The sequence below is a fragment of the Triticum aestivum genome, chromosome 5D (assembly GCF_018294505.1).
Source record: "Triticum aestivum cultivar Chinese Spring chromosome 5D, IWGSC CS RefSeq v2.1, whole genome shotgun sequence".
Lineage (NCBI taxonomy): Eukaryota > Viridiplantae > Streptophyta > Magnoliopsida > Poales > Poaceae > Triticum > Triticum aestivum.
Window position 1 is genome coordinate 120,755,141 of NC_057808.1, and position 4,993 is coordinate 120,760,133.

The 4,993-nt window shown below is 43.7% G+C and overlaps 1 non-coding gene and 1 pseudogene across 1 annotated transcript; one reads left to right on the forward strand and one right to left on the reverse strand.

Annotated features, from left to right (window-relative positions):
* Window positions 1–1,074: 1,074 nt before the first annotated feature.
* TRNAS-GCU (transfer RNA serine (anticodon GCU)) lies at window positions 1,075–1,162 on the reverse strand. Its single transcript has one exon. It is a non-coding gene; the product is annotated as a tRNA-Ser (tRNA).
* An 892-nt stretch (window positions 1,163–2,054) lies between these two features.
* LOC123120345 (photosystem II D2 protein-like) lies at window positions 2,055–3,125 on the forward strand (annotated as a pseudogene).
* Window positions 3,126–4,993: the final 1,868 nt, after the last annotated feature.

Here is a 4,993-nt window from a genome sequence, read left to right on the forward strand (position 1 = left end):
AAAAAGGAGGGATATTCTCTTGCTAGTATTCTACACATGCGGATAATATAGAATAAAAAAATGCATTGATCATTACATGGAATTCTATTAAGATATTATATGAAAGTCGAATTTATTCCACTCTCATTTGAGAGTGCGAATACAAGGAGGTATTTTGTGTTTGGGAAAGTCCGAAGAAAAAAGATTTGGAATATGCCTTTTCCTTCTTTCCCTTAAAAAAATAACTCAAGAAAAATCCAATTATTTACTCTACAAGAATGAAATGCTTGTTATGCCTAATATACTTAGTTTAACCTGTATCTGTTTTAATTCTGTTCTTTACCCAACTAGTTTTTTTTTGCCAAATTACCCGAAGCTTATGCTATTTTCAATCCAATCATGGATATTATGCCTGTTATACCTCTATTCTTTTTTCTATTAGCCTTTGTTTGGCAAGCTGCTGTAAGTTTTTGATGAAATCTTTAGTACTCTGTATGCCAAATTGAATGATGTGTTCATTCCAAAAAATTTAAAAATGGGTAAAAGCCGAGAAGTTATATATTTTTATATTATGAACCTTCGATTCTAAAATTTAAATTCTTCTACATTGAATGGGTAGCTACAGCAATAAATTTGGATCAGCCTTTCTACTCCCCTGCACCTAGGTTGAGCAGGTACCTAAAGGTACCTACACAATACCTAACCACCTAACCCTATTTTTGCTATTGATAAGAGTGCTTATTATAAAAGAATTCTTGCAATTTTTTTCAAGAATTATTTTTTGCATTTTTAGGTATAAAAAAACCATCCTAGTGGATCCGTGTGGTAAGGAAAAACTGGTAATCTATTCCTTAAAAAAAATCTTGGAGATTATGTAATGCTTACTCTCAAACTTTTTGTTTCTACAGTAGTGATATTCTTTGTTTCACTCTTTATCTTTGGATTCTTATCTAATGACCCAGGACGGAATCCTGGACGCGAGGAGTAAAAATTTAGTTTATTTTTCTTATTCGATTTGTTTCGTACATTTATCTATGAGAAAATCCGGGGGTCAGAATTCTTTCCAATTCGAAAGTCCCAAATGATCCAAGGGAGCGGAAAGAGAGGGATTCGAACCCTCGGTACAGAAAAATTGTACAACGGATTAGCAATCCGCCGCTTTAGTCCACTCAACCATCTCTCCACGTTCCAAAGCGAAAGGTTTCCGTGATATGATATAGGCAAGAAATAAGAAATTACGGTTGCAAAAACCCCCTTTTTTCTTTCAAAAGTCTATAAAAATTATATTGCCAATTCCATTTTAATTATATTCTTTTTCCTTAATGTTAATAAAAAAGAAGAAAATTCTTGTTTTTTCTTTCTAAAAATCGATATTGGCCGAGAGACAATCAAATAGATTTTCTCTTTAGCGGGCATTTCCATATAGGACTTGTTATAATTATAATAAAACAAGCAGGTTATATAAAAAACGCTTTTTTGTCGATTATTTATAAAGAAAGCAAAAAGGGTTCTTATCAAATCCACCATAAAATTGGAAAGAAGCATAAAGTAAGTAGACCTGACTCCTTTAATGATGCCTCTATCCGCTATTCTGATATATAAATTCGATGTAGATGAAATTGTATAAGCGATTTTTTTTATTTCCTTAGACTTAGACCGCGCAAGACAAGAATTTTTTGCTATTTACGATTTCATATTATTTTTACTCTATAGGAATAAGAAGAAATCACAACTCCTTTGCGCTACACATAAAATTGGATTTCGAAGGTCCATTTTTTTCTTCAGAATCCTCTATTTTAGTTCTTCCACCCATGCAATAGAGAGGGAATGGGAAAAGAAGGGTTACTTTTATTTTCATTTTCCCCTTAAAAGATAGACTTTGAAATAGGAGTCTTGGAATAATGCTGAATTCAAAGGTTTATTTCTTTCTATAGTATAAGAAAAACAATTTATTCCTATTTCTATAGTATAAGAAAAACAAATCGAATCAAATTCATGGATTTACCACGACCTCGGTTGTGACTGTGACTCCATAGATAAAAATGGGAAATTTATCTCTTCGAGACCATTGAAAAAGGCATTGAACGAGAAAGAAATCGTCCACAGATAATAAAACTATCATATGCCTTGGAAAGTGATATGAGGTGCTCGGAAATGGTTGAAGTAATTGAATAGGAGGATCACTATGACTATAGCCCTTGGTAGAATTCCTAAAGAAGAAAATGATCTATTTGATACTATGGATGACTGGTTACGAAGGGACCGTTTCGTTCTTGTAGGATGGTCTGGCCTATTGCTCTTTCCTTGTGCTTATTTCGCTTTAGGGGGGTTGGTTTACAGGGACAACTTTGGTAACTTCTTGGTATACCCATGGATTGGCTAGTTCCTATTTGGAAGGTTGTAATTTATTAACAACAGCAGTTTCTACCACGGTCAATAGTTTAGCACACTCTTTGTTGCTACTATGGGGGCCCGAGGCACAAGGAGATTTTACTCGTTGGTGTCAATTAGGCGGTCTATGGACTTTTGTAGCTCTCCACGGGGCTTTTGCACTAATAGGTTTCATGTTACGCCAATTTGAACTTGCTCGGTCTGTTCAATTGCGGCCTTATAATGCAATCTCATTCTCTGGTCCAATTGCTATTTTTGTTTCTGTATTCCTTATTTATCCACTGGGGCAATCTGGTTGGTTCTTTGCGCCGAGTTTTGGCGTAGCAGCGATATTTCGATTCATCCTTTTCTTACGATGTTTTAAGATGTTTATTATCACACGACTGAATTAACACAGCTACAGCACAACCCTCCTCCCGCGACCCTGCCGCCGCCACCCTCCTCCCAATCTCTCTCTCTCTCTCCTCGCCACTCCCGGAGGCTGCTGCCAGACAAGGCCGCGCTGTGCCCATGATGGGGCGGCATGGATCTGATCCCCAGTGGTCTCATAGTCATAGGCCACCGATGGTGTATCCTCCCCAGGGAGATTGGTGGTGGTCATTGGACCAACGAGCACGGTGGCCAGGGCGGAGTTCCCTGTTCAGGCGGCGGCGGCGGCGGTCACCTCCATGGCCCGAGGGTCAGCGGGGATCGGTCTCCGACGTGCTCTCAGGCGATGGTTGCTGGCGGCAGTTGTGGATCTGATTGGCCCTTAGCCGGCCGGTGGCACATAGAAGGGTCGGTGGGGGGCGGCTGGAGGTCATCCTCGACGGCGTTCTGGCGGCTGCGTGCGTATTCACAGCGCGCGGCTCCGCGCGGATCCAATCAACTACGGAGTTGGGGTGGTACGATTGCTAGTGAAAATCATGCCGACTTCGGTCATGGCGGAACGGCGTCACTTTGACGCGGTTTTCTTGTACATACATCATCATTGCAGTCTGTGTCACCTCACTTGGGCTGCTACGAGGAAACTCTAGAGCCGGTTCTCTCGGATCGGATGATGTCAGCGTTTTTGGTGTTGTTTTCCCTTCTGGGGGCATCGTTTTAGAGCGGGTGCTGGCTGAAGTGGCCAAGAGGTGGAGTTGTGTTGCATCTACTGCTTCAACGACAGCAGGTCTCAGCCGCGTGGCACAATGGAGTCTTGGCGATGATTAAGCGCAGTGTGGTGGAGTTGTCATGCGTCATGGTGGCATTGACGACAGTTGGGCCTAATATGGTCAATGCCGTTGATCCCTTCTGAAGATGGGACGAAGGAGGATGGCGGCGGCGGATTCTGAGTGTGTGCATGCCATGTGCGTTGAGGATTTGCTATACCGATTGCTGCTTTCGGTCCGCTGTGGGGCGGCTTTGCGAGGCGACCAGTTTAGATGGTGTGTGGTGATGCGAGGTCAGAACACATTATCAAATTTGTAGGTGCAGCGACAAAGATCGTTAGAAAGATGTCTTTGAATTAATCAATGTATTTATTTTGTCAGGGTTGTTGAATAATTTTATAAAGATGGTTGTATACATTACTGAATGCAGAGGAGGGGTTTCAACTTATTGTTTTTCAAAAAGAAAAGCACACCGCTACAGCTACATATGGGCTAACGCCTCACGCACCTAAGAGGATCTTAGACCATTTCCAATGGGACCCAAACACATTTCCATTTGCTCAGGTGGACAAGCCGGACAATGATCGATAAAAAAATACTTTAGTCAGACCCTTAAATCAACTTCTTTTGTCTTGGGTTTCTGAAAACCCTTCAGCTCAGCGCATATGGGAGGAGGATTTAGCCTGTCCTAACCCATCTCGGCCCCCCAAAACTCCACCCTCATCGCACCTCGAACCCCAAATCATAGATAGCTCTCTCCTCACCGCCCCACTTTGATCTGTCTGTCCCTGTCCTCTCGGCTCCGGACCGGTCCCACGCCACCATGTTCGGTTTCGACTCCAAATCAAGATTGGAGGCGGACATCATTGACTATGATACGCTCATGCGGGAGTCGAGCTCCGCACCCTCTGACGAAGAGCTGGCCATCCCCATGGCCCTCCGCCGGTTGCAGATGGAAATATAGGGCGACTCATCAAGCTCCGTGCTCTCCCCGATGGCCCGGTGTGGCGAGTCTATCTTCGCGCCCGCCCACGGCTCGTCGAGCTTTGCACCCCCTCCCCCTCCCCTTTGGCCCTGTGGGGCTTATATAGCTCCCGGTCAACCCGTTGACCCGATGGTGGGAGCCGATTCTAAGCCTTTTGAGCCCGCCGCAACGCCCCGACCAAAGGCTTGTGCATCTTGTCACGCCAAGAATGTGAACTGGGTCGGATCCAGATATTTTGTGCCGATTACCGTGTCCTCTGAGTCAAAAGAGGAGCGGTTGTTCCAGGTTGTGCTATGCCAACCCTTGACCAGCAAGTAGGTGAACACCTGCCATCGGCGCCAGAAGACTGCCAAGGCATTGAGGGGGGCATCGAGGCATCGGAATGGCTGGTGTCCGAACAAGCCACCACTACTGCCAATATCCAATGCCTCGTCGTGGAGCAGGCCTGCTGCTGCCAATTATGACCCTTACGTTGTCTTCGCGATGTACTACCGCCGCCCTAAAG